The following is a 22,039-nucleotide window of genomic DNA, read 5'->3' as shown; positions in this document are numbered from 1 at the left end:
TGTATTGATAAGTAAGCAGAAGTGTGAGTACCTATATGGGTGAGTGAGTGGCTGTATGATGAACTGTATGTGTGATTGAATTTTTGTTTGAGTGGCTGCAAGAGAATATGTATGGGTGTGTAAATGTCTGAATGTCTGGATATGTATGTAGCTGTATTGGTGAATGAATGGGTGCATTAGTGGCTGTATGAGTATGTTAGTGGTTATATGAGGGACAGTATGAGTGTGTGGTTATATGAGGGGCTCTAGGGTCGAGTTATTAGTTGTGCGAGTACTGGAATGGGTCTGTGAATTAGTTGTGAGCAGTTGTGAGATTGTGGGAGTAGGTTTATAAGAGGTTCCATGGGGCGTGAGTAGGTGTGAGAGAGGCTCTGTGGAAGATGTCATCAGTGATATAATTTAGGATGTCATCAGTGATTTAATCAATGATGTCACTGACCATGTCAGGAGGGATGTAATATGTGAGGCCATAAGCAGTGCATTGTGGGGTGTAAGGTATAGTTAGCTAAGGGAAATATTGCTGTTGAATGTTACTGGATTGAACTAATGAAATCTGAACCTTACTATAGTATGCCTGTAATCGTCGTTCTTTTCAGTAAATTTCTATGGTGTGTTAAAATGATATTTCCTAACCCTAACATCCCTGTAACCTTAGTTTTTTCAGTACATTTCTAATATTTAAAAAAAATAAATTCTAACTGTAACCTGTAACATTTCAAAATGGATGTGTGAGTGAGTGAGTGTAAGAGTGGGTCAGTGAGTTTGTGACTAAGCGTGTGTGTGTCGCAATAGGTATGTGATCATGGTCCACCATGCTTGTCTATGACACTGCCCAGGCAGGTGAAGGCCTCAATGTCGTCCAGTGTTCAGAGTGACTGCAGTTGGTGTTGGCTGTGTTAGCCTTTATGAACTTAGTTTTCCCCTGTGGATGTGGAGATCAAGTTGTGCTAATGTGGCTGCCACATTGTTGGTCTTCTCTTGCATCTGCAGATAGGTATGGGAGAGGAGGGGCAAGTTGTCCACTAAGTCCAAGTCGTTGAGCTGCATCCAAGGTTTCCATTGGATTCCGTTTCTTCTCCTGGCTGTGAATGTCATCATGATCTAGCCTACGGCCATCAGGAAGAGAAAAGATAGGAAAAACAAAACTGGCAGACTCCAATTCTCACTAGTAAGACGTCTGTGAGTTGTCCTCCATGAACTCTCTTTAAGGTCATTCCATCGTAATAGGTGCTGGTGATTCTTATACGTTTATCTGGCAGACAATAGTGGTGAAGGCTTTTCCACAGGGTCAGTCTGCCCAAGCTGTCAAATGCATTCTTATAGTCAAAACAATTCACATGGGAAAGTGTTCCATTCCATCGACTGCTCAATGAGTAGGCACAATGTTGCCATCTGTTATTTATTTGCATGATCTATGTCTGTGGAAGCTGGCTTACTGGTCTCACAACTGAGCATCAATTTGTTCCCTCATCTGTCTGCCTGGGATTTATGGAAAAGTTATCCTCTGTAGTTTGTGCAGTTACTCGGGTTACCTTTTTGGGGAATCTTGATGAGATAGTCCTCCTTCTAGTCGACTGGCACCTTTCCCTCTTACCAGATCCTTCCCAACATGGGGGTGAGCATGTCTGCTGTTGTTTCAATGTCTGCCTTTAGTGCCTTGTAGTGATCGTTGTCAGGTCCACCTGCCTTCACATTTTTCAGATAGTTGATGGCCTGCAGTATTTGTTCCTTGATGGGCCTGTTGCAGTCAATTTGCAAGTCCTTGTCAACTGGATGTATGTCATGTGGAAAATGCAGTACAGCTGGTTCAGCAATTCTTCAAAGTGCTCCACCCATCTTTGTTGTTGGCCTTCCTCACCCACGATTGTCTTCACAGCTTTGTCTTTAACAGGTATTTATGGCTTGCAGTAGCTGCTGGACAGTTTCTTTGTTATGTCCTCAACTAACTTGGTCTGTGTACCTAGTTTTCAAAAGTTAAAATAAGGAGGGAGGTGATTCAAGTGAAAGCAACCCAAATTTGAAATAAACTCCCAAATTCTCCGAGACTAAACTCAAATCTGCTGAGTTTCATAAAAAGCCTGAAAACATGGCTCTTCTCCAAAATTAGCATGATATAATACAGTATTTCTACCAATACCCTTTGCTGCAAGTAAGACCTTGTGAGTAAAATGACATTGCTACCATCCCAAAATGTCTGTTGGGTGAATGTTACTCTCCCTAAATCTTAAATATAAATATATATATATATGTCATCAAGTTCTTTCATGATTCCATGATTTGCTGATTCCTAGGCTTCTGTGGCAAGACCCTAGATGAATCTTCGCCTGTCTGCCGTTAAACTATTCTTTGCTTCCTTTATGGTTTTGATGTACTCGCCTTGAGTACTTATGGTTTATGTTAGGCTGGTGCAGATTTGTTTACCTTTCACACTTTTTTGATTTTGTGGAGAGTCTCAGTGGATATCCATTCATTATGGTGGTATTTCTTGGGACCCAGTACCTCCTGGCAGGTAATCTTTACCAGTTACTGATTCTTTGATCTTCTGTGTACTGGGTCTCTGTGGTCCGCTAGTTCTTGCAGGACCTGAAACTTGTTACTGAGGGTAACTGAGTGTTAACTGGTGTTGTGTGCATCCTTGAGGATTCTGGCGTTACATCACTGGAGTTGGTTTGCTGGTTCAAACCATCAATGCTTTCTTCAGTTTGAGCTTTAGCCTGGCCATTACATGATGATGGTCTGATACCGGATGTACGTTGTTACAACGCAGGTTGTAACAACGCATACCTTTACCACGCGGCCGCTACAACGCAAGTCGTTACCACGACTTGCGTTGGAGGGCGCGTATTTAGGATTTTTATAATGTTATATTCCAACACCAGTCCCCGTGGATACTAGGGAAGGTGTTGGAATGTAAATTTATAAAATTCCTTATCCCACAGAGCCCTCCAGCTCAAGTCGTGGTAACGACTTGCGTTGTAACGGCCGCGTGGTAAAGGTACCGTGTTGTAAAAAATTTGTGGTAAACGTTGTTTACCTCTGATACCATATCTGCTCTTCTCAGTATTCTCACATCATGCAGGAACCTCTGGAGCTTCTTGGCAATACATGAATGGTCAATATTATTCTCATTTAAATGGTCTGGTGACACTTACATTTCCTTGTGTATTCTCTTGTGATGGAATACAATACCGCCTATCACCAGACTGTTCAGGGAACCTTCATCTGTGAGCCTTTCACCAATCTCCTTCATGGTGCCAAGTCTATGGTTGCTCATGACTTTTTTGTACCCAACGTTGCTGCTTCCAATCTTCGCATTGAGGTCTCTCATCAGTATGGTGAAGTCTCTCTCAAAGCATTACTCCAGAATAGACTATAATCTGTTGTAAAATTGATATTTTTCTTCTCCTTTGCTGTCATTTATGGCTGCATAGCAATAGTTTACATTTGTGTTGATCCATTATTCTTTGAGCAGAAGGTCCCTGTGATGATTCTGGAAGCGAGAGCTTCCCACCCATTCAGAGCTCTGTCTGTTGCTGGTGTTATCATCAGTGCTACTCCCTGAGGGTGCAGGGTCTTCTCTTGCGCATGTCCAGAATAAAGCAGCATTCTGCCTGCAGCCAGTCTTTTCTGTCTGGGATGTGTCCACATGGTCTCGCTGATGCCAAGCAGGGCCAGTTTTAATTTTTTCATCTTCACTGCCACGGGTCGCCGCAGCGAGGAGAGGGGTCTGCAGGCACTATCCGGAGTCCATCTGTGTTGGGGCAGCTTGCTTTCAATTAATCTATCGGGCCCGGGACCAGTGACGCCCGCAACGGAATCCCTGATTACTTTGCCCAGGAACCATCGGGCTGAACCCACCTGCACACGAGACTGTGCTCCGCCGTGACCGGACGCTACCTAAAGTACCCCAAACTCCCGTTGCGCGGGAGCGTGCAGGGGCGTCCCGGGAGAAGCCCGGGACAAGGGCGGGACCATCTGTGGCCATCGGGGGCAGGACGAGGCACGGCTGGGCTACCCCTCTGATATTTCGAGCTATTGCCACCAGTAACTGGTAATTCTACTGACTCGATTTGTAACACTGGACATAATTTATCCATGTGCTCTTTAATATTTTATTAGCAGTCTAAGCTTCCCCTATTGCTCTTTGTAGAACGAGTCGGGACTTTGTGCTTTATTATCTTTTATCGTGACCCCCTTAACGTGTAATTAATTTTGTTTTGATACATTTTGGTACAGTGGTCTTTTGCAGAGTTGCCCTGCGCACAGCAGGTCGCAGAAGTGATTGATCCAATAGTTGCCCCACTGCCTGACACAACACTAGGAGGTGGGAAGGCCACCCGAGAGAGCCAGAAACGCAGGGAAAAGAAACCTGTACGTAAACAAGCTCATAAATCAGCCTCCACTTCGGCAGCTTTGCAGTCGGACCCACCTCTCTCTGGGCCACCACTATGGGCTACTCATTTGTTAATTGACCTTCAGGCCCACTTGGAACAGCTCATTACCTCACATTTTAAAACACTGTCCTCCAGGATAGATAGGTTAGTGACACTTATTAATAGCAAAGGTGTGGGGAAAGTACAGGCTCCTAGTGTATTGGGGTACTTGGATTCAAGAGCAGGCTCTGGTCCCAGTACGGCCACCTTCTCAGATGCTAGACGGGGTAACAGCATCCTCCTAGCCAACTCTTCAAATCCTCCAGTACATGTAGTAGCAAACAAATTCACTAAACCACCCGCCAACAATGGACCATTATGGCCCACTAATGTGCTTCCCGCTGCACCAGGCAGGTCGATAGGTGATCCTCCTCCCCCCCTGGTACACCATGGGCAGCAACATGAAACCTCTAGCAGACATAAATCTCCCTCCTCTACCAAACCCCAAGAAACTAGTCAATTAAAGCCTCCTCCTTGCCCTCAGCTTCCGCCAGAGGCAGCACCCTATGTGGTGGTGCTCACAGGCATTCCACCTCTTGATAGCAATCGTGGGGAATCCTATCATGCGTTGAAAAATAGGGTCATTTTTTCGCTAAATAGGCAAAGACTCCTGTTGGGACAGGGTCTGGGGAGATCATGTTTGCACACAGGGTTAAATGGCTGGGTACTAGACCTAAAGATATTGAGGGGGATTGCATAATTGTTAACTTTTGGGACCCCGCAGCTGTTAAGCAAATATTGGGGAGAGGTTGCCCAGTCTTTCCCGGTACAATTGACACTTGTCACTTGGGTTATTTCTACTGTTTAAACCGTGTACCAGCCATGCGAGAACAACCCTTCCCCCATTTGTTAACCGTGTCCCAGAGTTTAACATCCCAGTGGCTAACCGCTTCGGGGCCTTGAGCAGTGTGGATTGACTGTCGTTATCTTTGGGCGCTTCCACATTGACCCAAAGCCTTGAGGTGAGTCAGGAGGTGGAAGGCACCTGTAAGGTGAAAGAGTCCCTGCCACAGACCTCTAGTCTAACTATGCATGGCCTACCGTTGCCAGATAATAACTCTGTATCCAAGGTTGAAGCACAGGTGCTGGACTACCCCATACCCCCCCCCCCCACCCCCCGCATAACACCTATCGCCCTTGGGCAAGCGCACCTTACCGTAGCACCCCTCGAGATAGCGGCCGCCTGCTCCACGATGATCGGGTCCTGGAACGTGGCCGGGCTGGGGCCTAAGCTACAAAACCCAGAGTGGGGGGAGCTGGTGGATGGCTTTGACCTTTGTCTTTTTCAAGAGACCTGGCTCTTGTCTGCACCTGTGAGGGTAGGTTTTGCTTCATACCATAGAGTGGCATTCCAGGGCCCTAGGGGAAGATCCTCGGGAGGGCTCTGCACATGGGTGGCCGCTCACCTGGGGTGCGTAGTAAAGGTAATTGATACCAATTGTCCAGACATTCTGTGTATAACACTCAAATTTAAAGAGGGACTGGTTCTGGCGGTGATTAATATTTACTTACGCCCGCCCCTATTCAGAAGGGCCTTTTCACCCTGGAGGCCCTGGAAGCGCTCCTTTCTACCTTCCCTTCTTCCTACCATAAAATTATTGGGGCAGATTTTAATTGCCACTTTGAGCCACTTATTGGGATTCCCTCTATTATGACAGAAGAGGACGAGTCTAGTTCTATTCTGGAGTGTTCTATGTATGCCGCAAAGCGCTTGACGCCGCTTGCACTCGCTATTAATAAGCTGGCCATCACTTTTTATTTAAGGGCCTGTAATGGCAGACTCCCCCCAGATGTACCAGGTGCTCGCACCTTTAATAGGCCAGGGAAATGCACAACAATTGACTAAATCCTTGTAAATGTGGATTCTTGGGCACAACTTAAAGCGGTTGTTGTAATACCAAGGGTTGATAGTGCCACCAATTTATTGTCACTTGAACTAGTCAACCCTTTGGGGAACCACTCGACACAGGATCGAGTGGGGACCCCATCCGCTCTAGACCAACTCCAGGCTCGGGAGGCAGGCGAGTCAGGTGGGAGAAGGTGGCCCAATACCCAGACACGCTAGCATAGATTTATAACCTTGTAGCTGGAGCACTTGCAGCGGTTAGTGATTTGTGGAACAGCAACCATGAGTCCTTACACTCTTCGGCCCTGCAGGCTACCCATATCTCGTTATTTAATTCTTTGGCCGATTTGTTTGTAACCCCCAATCGTGGTAGGGTGAGGGCACCCAAGCAAGAGCACTGGTTCAACCAAAGTTGTAGGGAGGCCAAAACTACCTTGATAAAGGAGGTGAAATGGGGCTCTCAGTTGTCCATCAGAAATTCCCGGCTAACTTACAAAAGTCTCATCTGTACGGCCAAGTCGGAGTGGGAGGACGACAGATGGGAAGAAATTAGAGAAGCTCTTGACGCCCGCGAGTTCAGGACATTTTGTAACCTGGTTCGCGGAGGCTCGGCCACAGGGGTGTCCGCTATTATCCCTAATCTTAGTGAAGAGGTGTGGCTTGCCCACTTCAAGCTCCTCTATTCATTAGACTCAGAGGAGACCTCGGTTGTTTTATTTGAAGCCGCTGATTCAGCCCCCGCAAGTGGTAGGGACTACGATGGCTATCCTATAACGATCTTAGAAATTAAGGCGGCCATTAGGAGCTTGACCCCGGGGAAGACCCTGGGTCTCGATAAGATTCCTGGGGATTTGTACCAAACCGAGAAAGGGTGTGGGCACCATATATCTGTATATTCTTTAATGCCATCATGCAGGGCATGGACATTCCACCGACTTGGTTGGGAGCGGTAATTATACCCATTCAAAAGAAAGCTTCTCCCCTGGACCCGGCCAACTACCGCCCCATAAGTCTGATTGATGTCCTCCAGAAACTTCTTGCCAGGGTCCTTCTAACTAGGTTGCAGGGTTGGGTGGACGACCATCACATCCTAACCTCCCTGCAGGCAGGATTCCGGGCGGGGGTTTCTACGATCGACCAGCTGTTCAGGTTACAGCTGGTATACTGGAGTACTGTTATTCTTGGGGGCGGTAGCCTGTATTTGATATTCGTGGACCTTCTGTCCGCTTTTGACCTGGTCCAGAGGGACAAGCTCTGGGTTATCCTAAATGAAATGGGTGCCCCGGCCTATCTGTGTGAGCTATTTAAGCGTTTTCACTAGGGCGCGTACGCGAGGGTGAGGTTTGAGAGGGCAGGGGATTTGTCATCCCCATTCCTAGTGGAAAGGGAAGTGAGGCAAGGGTGCGTTCTAGCCCCCATGCTTTTTTCCCTATTCCTCAACCATCTTATTGTCCACCTATGGGAGTGAATAACCTGGACTCCCCTACACTAGCTGGTAGGAAAATTCTGGCCTTGATGTTTGCCGATCATACCCTACTACTGTCTAAATCATCGGGGGGTATTCAGCGTACTCTAGAGGCATTTTCCAGCTTCTGTAAACTAAGGAACCTGGAAATTAACTTCTCTAAAACGAAGTATATGGTGTACAATTTGAATCACCCGAATTGCCCCCATCCGCACCTGGACGGAATAGCTCTCGATCGAGTATCCACTTTTGAGTATCTGGGGGTCACCTTAAATGACAGAATGGAATGGGGCTCGCAGATCGCTAAAACTAATTTGAAGCTTGCTCAGTCCTTGGGTGGCATCCTAAAAGTTTTTAATGAATCTTCTCTCAAACTGATGGGACCGCCTATAGAAATTTACAAGGCTCAAGCTAGAGGTGGCACGCTTTACGGTGCGGAACTATGGGGACATGCAAGCATGGCTCTTCTATCCCTCACAGATAATAGTTTCATGAGGCGCCTTTTGCGACTCCCTCGGAGTACCCCCTTGTCCCCCTAAGGCTGAACATAGGCCTGGTTCCTATCCAGGAGGTCGTCTCGAGTCGTTCACTGCTATACTGGAGACGGCTTTGGGCTACCCCGGAACTTGAGAGTTATAGGGAGGACCTGCGGGACTTGCTATCCAGAAGGGGCGCGAGGAGGATCCCATGGTTGAAGTACATTCAGCACCTCTCTCAGTCTATGGGTAGGGGGGACCTTTGGTCCTCCCCGGAGGAGGTTTGTGCCTTGCTCCCCAGAAAAACCTTGAGTTTGGCGCTGAAAGAGCATGGCAGGGCACTCCTATTACCTAAATCTTCTTTGGGCAGGCTCACTAACACCTTCTTAGAGACCAAGGTCCACCCTAATTTTGAGACATTCCTGGACCACATACAGCCACCCCTGGCCAAGAAATTATATGTCCAGTTCAGGCATGGCTCACACTCCCTTAGGGAAGCCACAGACAAGTGGTTAAAAGTTCCAGTCCCTGTGAGCACTTGCCCAGGATGCGAGGGTAGCAGAGGGACAGATCTACATGTTCTGCTCTTTTGCCCCTCCTATTCAGGGCAAGAGCCAAATGGTTAATTCAATTCTGAAAGTCCAGTGGTATAAGGGACTATAGAGAGGCTTTTAGAATTTTTAAAACTGATACGACCTTTTTGGCTGTATATGCAACATCAAAATTTCTTTTGTCCATGTGGTTCACAAGGTGTGCATTATTAAAGGTAAACAGAAAAACATAACATGGGAGATCCCCCCTCATTTTAAACCTCCTAGGCGGTTCAGTAGGAAACCCTTGTTTTTCTGTTGGATACCTACGCATGTGTCTTTTTTTTTTTTTTTTTTTTTTTGCTGCCTGGATTTTATATTTAAGCACGTTGTCCTCTGTGGTCCTTTTAGCATTTCTTAATATCTATATGTACATAGTATTGCTGTTTGAGAATGTTTTAACTGTCTTTTTTATGGTTTTTAACCGATAATAAAAAGCTTTTGACTGACTTTTGGCATGTCTGGTACATAGTCCTCATGTTCTATGTTCCCATGGTAATGGTCTTAGTCATCTTCGTGGCTTCTAAGGATGTCTGGCTTTCGCCACAAGGCATCATAGCTCTCTGTGAAGGAGATTCCTCTTTCCCCAAGGCTGGGATGTCTTTTGGTTGACATTTCTGTAGCTAAGATTTTCTTTTTACATGTTGGGGTCGCTAACCCCTCACATAACCCTCCTCCTTTTACACCTGAAATTTGGACCGGCCATGGCAGAGTTTCATCCCCATTAAATGCATTCGTATATTGCAGGTCAAGCTAGCTAAGTGGCATCATTGTTACAGAAGGAACAACTTTTACACCAGTGATTTTCTTAACCACTCCTGCCAAGAAGTATTAAAGTCATGATGCAGAGGAGAGCAGTTTTAGTCCTTCCTCCAACTATCTGACTAAAGGAGTGCACTGAAGTTCCACAAAGCAACCAATATGTAACATCAATTTGATCTTGTTTTTGAATATGACAGGAATTCATACAAGAGAGAACATGTGCATGATGGAATTTGAAACTTAGCAATCAAAGTATTATAACAATAAGTACAATACTCCCATCCTATGGGCAGACTCAAGGATGGCATATAAGTATCATAATGCATTAAGAGTTAAATCAACAAGAAGGCAAAACAAAACTTTAGAGTCGAAAATTGATTGGACTTTGTTTCAGAATATGGCAAGAATTCAAGTTTGTGAATAAGCATTGAAATGCAGCACAGATTTCAAAGTAGTGTTCACAATGGAAGAAGGTCTTCAAGTAGTACCACCTGATGGAAGCATCACGTTTGACAGGTTTGTAATGTAACACCATAACATTCATTTGTAACATAATTGGAAGGGTAAAAGTCAACTGACAGTTGTCCTATCTTCTGAAAAGTAAATAAGCTCCTTTTTTCGTTTTTTAATAAATCTTCCAGCTATGATCTGAGCAATTTATAAGTGCATGAAAATAGACCATCTATGAAAACCATAGCCTTATTATGGGAATTGGATGTCAGAATATCACACATAGTCACAACATGTTTCACCAAAGGTATTTCCTGACACCACATCATACGCACAGAGGAGCTCATTCCACTGATGCTGCAGGCCTACCTCTCTGTCCAGGCATATATCCCATATAGGGAGTCATGGGTGGGAGTTGCAGCATCTTAGGGCATCCTAGATTCACCACTACGTACATAGCACCAGTGGCACATATAGCATGTAAACTTGCAAATTCTACCATGCCATCCATGTATGGCAGACCTTCATGGGGCAAATGGCTGCAGGCCACCCCCACTGTCAGGAAAGCCTGATGGTGTGAAGGATGCAGCCATGAGTGCAGAGGGCAGCCACACTCTATGGCAGTACAACCTGGATAGGGTGGGGGGGAGACAGTATCCAGTGCAGCAGGTAAAGGCCCGCTAGAGCATGGTGAGGGCACGCATGATGACTGTTAGACAGAAGAAGGGCAGAAATCCAACATGTAGGATGCAGTCTGCCCTCAGGAGCCATGAGACTCTCTCTTTTCCTTGGCAGATAAAATGTGGCAAGTTAATATCATGTTATAAACTTGGGAGATAAATGCTTTTAGCAGGACTGACAGAGAGAGGCACTGCGTTTTTTTGTTTAGGATTTAGACAGATAGCACAGTTCAGATGACCTGAACAGTTAGGGATAATTTTACTAAGAAATCAAGCAAGCAGATCAGCAACCAACGTTGTTGCACTGCATTGCATAAAAAGGGAGATAGTGGGATAGTGATCTATCTCCTAAGGTATTGTACTTTTGCTCTTGCCGTTTTGCTGGCACATTTTAGGTCCTGTATCTATGCTCTTACACAATGTGTGATATTTAGCATAGTTTTTGTCCTGAAAGTGCACCCTTCACACAAAGTTATTTTTGTGACACTGCACCCGTGCAAAGTGTAGCTAAATCTGGCCCCAAGCATGTGATTGTTGTGATGCCTTTGGCTGAACACACGTGTGAATCTTACAAGTGATATGAGTAGTATTCCACCAGAATATCGACTACATAATATCATGAGCCTAAATCTCAAGCCATAAATTCCAAATACCAAACATAATGAAGGTACGTACTGGGGTAAAAATAGTTGTAATCTGCCTAACTTTATATATATACGTATATGTACCTTAACCATTATTCATATCTGTGTGTGGGTGCGTGCGAGCTTGTCCACAGTGGTGAGTACGGTCTCCACTGTGGCCAAACGTTTCTGACAGCCCATAGTTCGCAGGGCCATCAGAGAAATAGCTACATATTCTCCTGACCTATTTAGGCAGACATGTAGCAAGTTTTTTTACTGTAAACTTTGGTAGTAAAGAACATAAAAAATATTGTGCTCCCCCTGCCCTGGGAGAAGACTCACATGATGAGGGAAGCATTATAACTCTTCTTTTCAGAAAGAAAATCCTGTCTTGGGATTTTCGTTTTGAAAATAATGCTGTTTGCTACAAGACTGCATCCTTCCGATGCAGCCCTGAAACAAACAGTAAAATGCTTTGGCAGGAACCACTGCAGTGGCAGTTCCTTTCAATACCTTTATAAATGATTGCCATATTGGGGTATAAATTAAATTATTGGCCTCTCCACCATGGGAACAGAGTGATTCAATATGAGTCCATGTTATTTATATGCTGCAATATTCTTGCTCCAAAGTATTTATAGGAAGGTCAACATTATTGGTGTGCAAGAGAATTATGCATTATCAAAGAGCTATAAGAAGGAAAGATTCCAGCTACGAGATTGCCAAATAATCCCCAGCCCAAAAATCGTCCATGGGGGATGAGAAAATAAGTAAATAAATATATTCTGCCCCTGGGAGATTGATACAGAGTGACAGGTCAAAGGAGCTAAGTAGATCAGAGTCCAGGTATATCATACAATATAATACACTATGATAAAATGTATAGAGCATGCAGCTGCTACCAAAGAACTATCCAGCGCTTGCCTCCCAATTGTATAGGAGAAGAAGACTAGTTAAACATCAACAGAAAGTTTAAGCATCAAAAAGAGAAGTCTTTAGCGGTTTGTGCAGAAATGATTTGGAAGGAGCAAAACGTAGTGTAATAGGCAATGGGTTCCGGAGTTTGGTGGAAAAAAAGGAGCAACCTCCTCTTCTTTCCTTGTGGAGCCTGGTAAAGCAAAGATGTTTTTGTGCATTGGAGCAGAATGATCTTTTCTCATCTATTATCATATTAATGTATACCAAGGAGTGTAAACTTTGGTGAAGAAATGTATGTATCTTGCATAACAAAAATGTGTTTGGTTGTCTTTTCTGAGGAGAGAATCATATTTTGGAGAACTATTTTTATATGTGGTTTGAAATATATTTTAAATTTGTGTTTCTCTCCTGAATTGCTTTTCTAGTCTCAAGGCTCTTTTGGAAAAGCACCCGAGGTGGGACATCTTTACAATCTTTAAAGGATTATGAAAGACTTTATAGCTTTTGTTCATTGTTTGCTTAAAAAGGGTTTGATGAAAGGATTATGGGAATTAAAAATGTAAAATGACCGAAGGCACCCAAAATGGTTTTGTTTTTGTTAGAAATGTAAATGTGTCTTTGTGCGTATATATATATATAGTTATGTATGTGTGCGTATGTATGTGTAAATATCTGAGTGTATATGTGTGTGTGTGTGTATATATATATATATATGTGTGTGTGTGTATGTGTGTGTGCTTATCTAAGTATATATATATTGAGAAAGACGTGTGTGCGTGTATGTGTGTGTGTGTGTGTGTGTGTGTGTGTAACTATATAGGCCCAAAGGCTTACCAGGTCCCATGCTCAATTGGCAGCAGTGCACTGTCGGTGTGAGATTTAAATCAACATTGCAAGTTTCAATCTGATAAGTAAAATGTGCACCCCAAGTTGCTAACTTCAGATTTATACAGCTGATAGACAAATGGTAAATGTGTGCGGGTGGCACGTACAACACTTGACACATTTTGGGGATCTGGTCACCCTGGTCACAGATAGAAGTACGCATTTTTCCTTGCTGATCCATACCTGATCTCCTCCCAAGAGAACATAGAAAGATGAATCTCTATCATTTCTACACCATGGGACTCTCTCTTTCAGATAAAATGTGGGCAAGTTAATATCATGTTATAAACTTGGGAGATAAAGGCTTTAAGCAGGACTGACAGAGAGAGGCACTGCGTATTTTTGTTTAAGATTTAGACAGATAGGACAGTTCAGATGACCTGAACATTTAGGGATAATTTTACAAAGAAATCAAGCAATGCAGATCAGCAACCAACGTTGTTCACTGCATTGCATAAAAAGGGAGATAGTGGGATAGTGAGCTATCTCCTAAGGTATTGCACTTTTGCTCTTTCCGTTTAGCTGGCACATTTTAGGTCCTGTGTCTATGCTCTTACACAATGTGTGATATTTAGCATAGTTTTTGTCCTGAAAGTGCACCCTTCACACAAAGTTATTTTTGTGACACTGCACCTGTGCAAAGTGTAGCTAAATCTGGCCCCAAGCATGTGATTGTTGTGATGCCTTTGGCACAACACACTTGTGAATCTTACAAGTGATATGAGTAGTATTCCACCACAATATCGACTACATAAAATCATGAGCCTAAATCTCAAGCCCTAAATTCCAAGTACCAAACATAATGAAGGTACATACTAAGGTAAAAATAGTTTTATTCTGCCTAACTTTATATATATATATATACATATATGTACCTTTACCATTATTTATATCTGTGTGTTGTGGGTGCGTGCAAGTGTATATAGATACAAAACCAATTTCAAAACATGTTATTAGGGGAAAACACACACACACACACACACAATAGAGCAGCAAAGGATATTTATTCTTCATTACCCATGACGCGTTCACATGACGACAATAGTGAAGTACAGATTTTAAATAAAACCAAATTCAACAACACAGAAAGCAGACCCATGTAGATGCTACAGCCAGTGTCATTTTACGAGAGGTAAAGTTCAAAGTGTTACACAAAGTAAGATCAAAACCAGTAAAGCAATAACTACATACAGTGGAAGAGACAAACAATGCAATCTACACAATATTAAACAAACCTCCCAAAGGAAGTGGAGGATAAAGACAATTCCAATTCCAATTCCAAAAATTCTTTATTTCGGCCACATGGGCCATAAAAGATGCAGTGAAAAACAATACATACATTTAGAACACGATATTTACAAATAAAAATCCTACTGGACCTGCAATGTTGAGAAATACAAGGTAATATAAATTAGCCGGACATTTTCTTCCTTATTATCCATGCTGCCATTAAGAATTTAGAAACCGCGAACACAATGTGGCCCAGGGTGTTGGTTTTCATGACCCTGTAGGCCTGTAAATACTTCCTAAAGCCCAAGTTCCGACACAGAGGTGCTAACCAGCGCCTCCTCGGGCTCCGGTAGGCGTGGCAACAAAACATTATGTGCAAGTCATCTTCGTCATTGGCTTTACAGCATGGACAGAGTTTATCACCCCCTGGCGACCATTTATAGGTGAATACTTTAGTAGGGAGTGTGCCAAACCTCCATTGCAGGAACAGTTTCCTCGCCAAGAGAGGAAAAATAAAATCCATAAAAGGTTCAAACACATAAGAATTTTTGGATTCCATAAAACGTCCCGTCAAAGTGCCACTATCATGAGCATTAACCATGTCAACAAGGTTTTTATTCTTGTACAGCTGGGCAAGGGTTTTGCGCGAAATACTTCGACAGCCCTGAGCTGGATCATCCCATAAGTCTGGCAAATTCAGGCTAAACAGTTCCGACTTAATAAATGCCAGCCAAGGAATTTTACAGTTAGCATTCAGCCTCATGACATGAATAAGGTCCTGCCTATAATGATACAGTTCCTCGGTGGTCCATATCCGGTGCCAGAACTTCACAGGTTTCGACAGTAGATCCTCAGCAATAGAGGGAAGGCCCAGGTCAAGTCTTAGGGGGAGGAGTGGTGTACCTTGCGGGAGAGCAAGTAAGCGTCTCAGAAAACAATTTTCCACCCCTGCCATAACCTTCCCTGCTTTATGTCCCCACAGCTCACTGCCATAAGTGGCTGCTGCCTTCGCTTGGGACCTGTATGTTTCCAAAGCCGGGCTTACGGGCTTAAAGGTGGACTTATTGGCCACCTTCAAGAGTGCACCCGATAGCTGGGAAAGTTTCAGCCTAGATCTTGCTACCTGGGAGTCCCATGCTAAGTTTTCTTGAAGTGATACCCCTAGATATATAAAGGTCGAGACCCTCTCGAGACTAGTTTCCCCCAGTTTTGGATTGGGTCTAGTTTTGGTGGGGGGGTTGAAGATCATGAACTTAGTTTTTTCCGTGTTCACCTCCAACCCATGTTGGCGACAGAAAAGGCCAAAACCATCCACAATCCTCTGGATCCCCATAGGGGATTTGGAAAGCAGGAGGGTATCGTCGGCAAACATTATTGCCGGGACCCTCCTTCCTGCCAAAACCAGGGCGTCATTGTCTTTAACCGCGTCAAGATGTTGAATGACGCTGTTAATGTACAGACAGAACAGGGTCGGAGCCAGAACACAGCCCTGTCTGACGCCTCGACGGACCGGGAATTTACCCGAGAGCTTTCCATCCCTCCCACACCTCACTTGTGCAAAGTTGTTCTCGTGCAGCCTAATGATGATACTAAGGAGGTGGGGGGGTACTCCTAGCTTCTGCAGAACCTCCCATAGCTTCCCTCTGGGGACTAGGTCAAAGGCTGACCTCAGGTCCACGAAGACCATGTACAATCGACCTCCCTCTAGCGTTACCGTCTTCCAATATAGGAGAAGGAGGCGAAAGATTTGGTCCATGGTCGACGTGTTCTTCCTGAAGCCAGCCTGAAGGGGGCTCATGATGTCATTGTCCTCCACCCAGTCTAGGAGATGGTTTAGAATGAGGCGCGCAAAGAGCTTTTGGGGCACGTCTATTAGGCTTATAGGCCTGTAGTTGGCGGGGAGCAGAGTAGATCCCTTCTTGTGGATTGGTACAATCTCTGCCCCCAGCCATGACCCAGGGATCGCCATACCTCCGAGAATGGCATTAAAAAGGATGAGAAGGTATGGACCCCAGATGTCCGGGTGATGCCTAAATAGATCCCCGGGTAACCTATCCAGACCTGGCGCCTTCCCCACTGGTAAACGCTCTAGGGCAGCCTCCACTTCCCCCAGGGATAATTCCATGCCAAAAACCTGAGAACCCAAGGGCAGTTGCAGTGCTATGTCCGGGCAGGAATTAATGTCTTGATAAAGTACCCCAAAGTGGGCCTCCCAAACCGCGGGGGCAATGTTAGGTTCAATTGCTTTATTGAGTTCCCCTATCCCATTATTTACAAGGGCCCAAAATTTCCGGGAGTCCCTAACTTTTAGGGCATCATGAAGGTCCTGCCAGTGGTTCCAATCCCACTCGGTCCTGGCGGTCACCGTCACTGATTTGTAGTGCTTCCTAAGGTCACGTACATTGGCCTTATTGGACCCCTCTTTTATTGCAGCAATGAGCTCCGATTTTGCTGCCCTAGAGGCGGAGGTGAACCAGGTAGGAACATGGGTCTTTTTCTTTCGAATTGGCACCACCGGATGGAATACCTCAACCAAATCCCTCACTAGATCCTGATGTATGTTTCCCAGTTTCTCATTATAATCTGGGGTTCTCGGTTCATCCAGAAGTGCGTCCACCTCCATGAACCTTGGGAGTGCCAGCTCATATAATTTATTAATGGCCTCTTCTGAGCTCACCAACTTTCCCCACTTAACCCGGCGCCTATTTGTTGTGAGGAGCAAATCCCCCATGTCTTCCCCTTGATCTACTGGGGATGTGTCCGCCGGAGGCAAAGGGCACTGGATATTTAAACAAAGGGCATTGTGATCACTATCTGCCCTATTTATTACCCTAAAGTCGAGGACTTTTGGCCAGAGTGTAATGTCCACCATGATGTAATCTAGCCTCAACTCATGGCCCCTCCTGTTGAAAGTACACACTGAGGGGGTGTCGGAAGGAGTACGACCATTACACGCCCTCAGTGCGCAATTCAGGGTAAGGGACATGAGTTGTATTGCTAGGGGGGACCAGGCTTTGGGGTGAGGAGAAGACGAGGGTGGAACCCCCCAGTGGTCATCCTCGGCCGTAAGGGCACCATCCAGTAAACCTTCCAGAGGTTCAAAGTGGCAATTGAAGTCTCCTCCAAGCACCACCTTGAGATCTCCCGGAAGTTGACCCAAAAAGGAGGACAGATCGTTTAGGGTTGGTGATTCATTTGGCGAGGCCACTGGTCGCGAGTAGACGTTAAAGACAATTCAATCTACAACATATTAAATCAATGAAATGTTAATAAAATATTGTTCAGAGTCTCCTTTCCCAAACAAAAATCTGCTTTTGTCATTCTAGACTTAACCCTGTAAAAATTCTATAACAAATATAGTTAGTGGGAAATTGATATCTATCCAATAATCTTTGTTGTGTTCATCCAAAATCAGATACCATCCTCTCCATTCTGTACATAGTGTATATCACATTTGACAGCCCAGTAAATAAGCCCAAAATTGTCAACTCTATTGGATAACATAGCACTGGCATTTAATGAAATGCGACCCTACTATGTGTACACTCATGACCAGGACATCACTGATTACATATAGGGAGGCTTGCGTGAAGAGAGATCAACTTTTATAGAGTGACATCACAAAGGAAAGGGAGTCAGGGTAAAACCAAAAGCAGCTTTTACTAGATGCAAAAAATGTGAGGCATGCAGTCAATATGGAAAAATAGTGTTTTTTTCACCTTGTAGGAAAAACATCAATGTTAAAAGGAGCATTGCATATAGGAGCGAAAAAGGGCCAAATTTATAAATTGGCGATATATGCAATCCATCGCAATGATGACAGGTTAAATGTACCACCAATACGAACGTCCGCCTGCCCCATTTAAATAACAGCAGACCTTCAGCTTGGCCACAGTGGTGAGTACGGTCTCCACTGTGGCCAAACGTTTCTGACAGCCCATACTTCGCAGGGCCATCCGAGAAATAGCTACATGTCCTCCTGACCTATTTAGGCAGACATGTAGCAAGTTTTTACTGTAAATTTTGGTAGTAAAGAACATTAACAGTATTGTGCTCCCCCTGCCCTGGGAGAAGACTCACATGATGAGGGAAGCATTATAACTCTTCTTTTCAGAAAGAAAATCCTGTCTTGGGATTTTCGTCTGCAAAAGAATGCTGTTTGCAACAAGGCTGCATCCTTCCAATGCAGCCCGGAAACAAAAAGTAAAATGATTTGTCAGGAACCACTGCAGCTGCAGTTCCTTTAAATACCTTTATAAATTATTGCCATCTTTGGGGTCATTTAGAAATTAACTTATTGTCCTCTCCGCCATGGGGACAGAGTCATTACATCTGAGCCTTTTTTATTTATATGCTGCAATGTTCTTGCCCCAAAGTATTTATAGTGAGTACAACATTAACCGTGTACAAGTGAATTATGCATTATCAAAGAGCTATAAGATGGAAAGATTCCAGCTAAGATTGCCAATTAATTCCCCCCCACCCCCCAAAAAAAAAGTCCATGGGGGATGAGAAAATAAGTAAATAAATATATTCTGCCCCTGTGACATTTATTCAGAGTGTCAGGGAAAAGGGGCAAAGAAGATCAGAGTCCAGGTATATCATACAATATAATACACTATGATAACATTTATAAAGCATACAGCTGCTACCAAAGAAGTATCCAGCGCTAGCTGCCCAATTGTATAAGAGAAGAAGACTAGTTAAACCTCAACAGAAAGTTTACGCATCAAAAAGAGAAGTCTTTAGCAGTTTGTGAAGAAATTATTCGGAAGAAGCAAAGCGTAGGGTCATGGGCAATGGGTTTCAGAGTTTGGTGGCAAAAAAGGAGCAACCTCCTCTTCTTTCCTTGTGTACCCTGGGAACGCAAAGATGTTTTTGCGCATTGGAGCACAATGATCTTTTATCATCTATTATCATATTAATGTATACCAAGAAGTGTAAACATTGGTGAAAAAATGTATGTATCATTCATAACAGAAATGTGTTTGGTTGTCTTTTCTGAGCAGAAAATCAAATTTTGGAAAAGTAGTTTTATATGTGGTATGAAATATATTTTAACTTTGTGTTTGTCTACTGAATTGCTTTTCTAGACTTCTGGATTTTATTGAACAGAACCCGAGGTGGGACATCTTTACAATCTTTAAAGGATTATGAAAGACTGTATATCTTTTGTACATTATTTGCTCAAAAAGTGTTTGATGAAAGGATTATGCGAATGCAAAATGTAAAATGAATGTAGTAGCCCAAGATGGTTTTGTTTTTGTTAGATATGTAAATGTGTCTTTGTGTGTATATACGTAGACATGTATGTGTGTGTATGTATGTCTAAACATGTGAGTGTATATGTGTGTGTGTGTGTTTATATATGTATATTATATATATGTGTGTGTGTGTGTGTGTGTATGTATGTGTGCTTACCTAAATACATATATAATATATATATATATATTGAGAGAGACGTGTGTATTTGTGTGGGTGTGTAGGTGTGGGTGTGTGTGTGTGTGTAACTATATAGCCCCAAAGTCTTACCAGATCCCATGCTCATTTAGCAGCTGTGCACTGTTGGTATGAGATTTAAATCAACATTGCAAGTTTCAATCTGATAAGTAAAAGGTGCACCCAAAGTCGCTTACCTCAGATTTATACAGCTGATAGACCCTTGGAAAATGTGCACGGGTGGCCTAGACAAAACCAGACACATTTTGGTGATCTGGTCACTGATGGTGTGCATTTTCCCTGCAGGATGGAAACTTGCAATGTTGATTATATATTTAATCAACATTGGAAGTTTCCATCCAGCAAGGAAAACGCTAGAACATTCACAAACTGACAGCCACATCTCGACTCAATGGTTCAGCCAAGACACAGATGTCTGTTCATGACTAGGACAACATTTATTACATATAGATAGGATTGCTTGAGGACAGAACAACTTGTATGGAGTGACATCACAAAGAAAAAGGAGTCAGGGTAAAACCAAAAGCAGGTTTTACTAAGTGCAATAAGTATAAGGCGTGCTGTCATTATGAAATCATAATGAGTTTTATTCACCTTTTAGGAAAAACATCAATGCTAAAAGTAGCATTTCATATAGGAGTGATTAAAGGCCAAATGTAGAAAGTGACCGTAAATGCAATCCATCACAATAATGACAGGTTATATATATCACCAATACAAGGGCCGCTTTCCCCATTTAAATAACAGCAGACATTCAGCTTGGCTACATCGGAGAGTACTGTCTCCACTGTGGCCAAACTTCTCTGACAGCCCTTACTTCCCTTGGCCATCCAAGAAATAGCTTAATTTCTTCCAGACCTATTTAGGCATACTTGTAGTATTATTTTACTGTAAATTTCACACTTAGTTTTTGTGGAGAGTCTCAGTGGATATCCATTCATTATGGTTGTATTTCTTGGGACCCAGTACCTCCTGGCAGGTAATCGTGACCAGTTACTGATTCTTTGATCTTCTGTCTACTGGGTCTCTGTGGTCCGCTAGTTCTTGCAGGACCTGAAACTTGTTACTGTACTGAGGGTAACTGAGTATTAACTGGTGTTGTGTGCATCCTTGAGGATTCTGGTGTTACATCACTGGTGTTGGTTTCCTGGTTCAAACCATCAATGCCTTCTTCAGTTTGAGCTTTAGCCTGGCCATTACATGATGATGGTCTGATATCATATCTGCTCCTCTCAGTATTCTCACATCATGCAGGAACCTCTGGAGCTTCTTGGCAATACACGCATGGTCAATCTTATTCTCACTTAAATGGTCTGGTGACACTTACATTTCCTTGTGTATTCTCTTGTGATGGAATACACTACTGCCTATCACCATACTGTTCAGGGAACCTTGATCTGTAAACCTTTCACCAATCTCCTTTATGTTGCCAAGTCTATGGTTGCTCATGACTTTTTTGTACACAACGTTGCTGCTTCCAATCTTCGCATTGAGGGCGCTCATCAGTATGGTGAAGTCTCTCTCAAGGCATTACTCCAGAATGGACTATAATCTGTTGTAAAATTGTTATTTTTCTTCTCCTTTGCTGTCATTTATGGCTGCATAGCAATAGTTTACATTTGTGTTGATCCATTATTCTTTGTGCAGAAGGTCCCTGTGATGATTCTGGAAGTGAGAGCTTCCCACCCATTCAGAGCTCTGTATGATGCTGATGTTATCATCAGTGCTACTCCCTGAGTGTGCTGGGTCTTCTCTTGCGCATGTCCAGAATAAAGCAGCATTCTGCCTGCAGCCAGTCTGTTCTGTCAGGGCTGTGTCCACCTGGTCTCGCTGATGCCAAGCAGGGACAGTTTTAATTTTTTCATCTTCACCGCCACGTGTGCTGTCTTGCATGTCTGGTACATAGTCCTCATGTTCTATGTTCCCATAGTGATGGTCTTAGTCATCTTCGTGGCTTCTAAGGATGTCTGGCTTTCGCCACAAGGCATCATAGCTCTCTGTGAAAGAGATTCCTCTTTCCCCAAGGCTGGGATGTCTTTTGGTTGACATTTCTGTAGTTAAGATCTTTTTTTTACATGTTGGGGTCGCTAACCCCTCACATAACCCTCCTCCTTTTACATCTGAAATTTGGACCGGCCATGGAAAAGTTTCATCCCCATTAAATGCATCAGTATATTGCAGGTCAAGCTAGCTAAGTGGCATCATTGTTACAGAAGGAACA

General features: G+C 43.7%; 1 long non-coding RNA gene across 1 annotated transcript in view; it reads left to right on the top strand.

Annotated features, from left to right (window-relative positions):
* The window catches only part of LOC144772084 (uncharacterized), a 154,002-nt gene that overhangs the window by 75,414 nt on the left and 56,549 nt on the right, over window positions 1–22,039 (top strand). Inside the window, exons 4-5 of the long non-coding RNA XR_013599638.1 lie at window positions 12,669–12,698; window positions 19,452–19,481. This is a non-coding gene — a long non-coding RNA (uncharacterized LOC144772084). The remainder of the gene's footprint in view (window positions 1–12,668; window positions 12,699–19,451; window positions 19,482–22,039) is intronic.

The sequence above is a fragment of the Lissotriton helveticus genome, chromosome 8 (genome assembly GCF_964261635.1).
Source record: "Lissotriton helveticus chromosome 8, aLisHel1.1, whole genome shotgun sequence".
Classification (NCBI taxonomy): Eukaryota; Metazoa; Chordata; class Amphibia; order Caudata; family Salamandridae; genus Lissotriton; species Lissotriton helveticus.
This window is presented reverse-complemented; position numbering and strand designations above follow the sequence as displayed.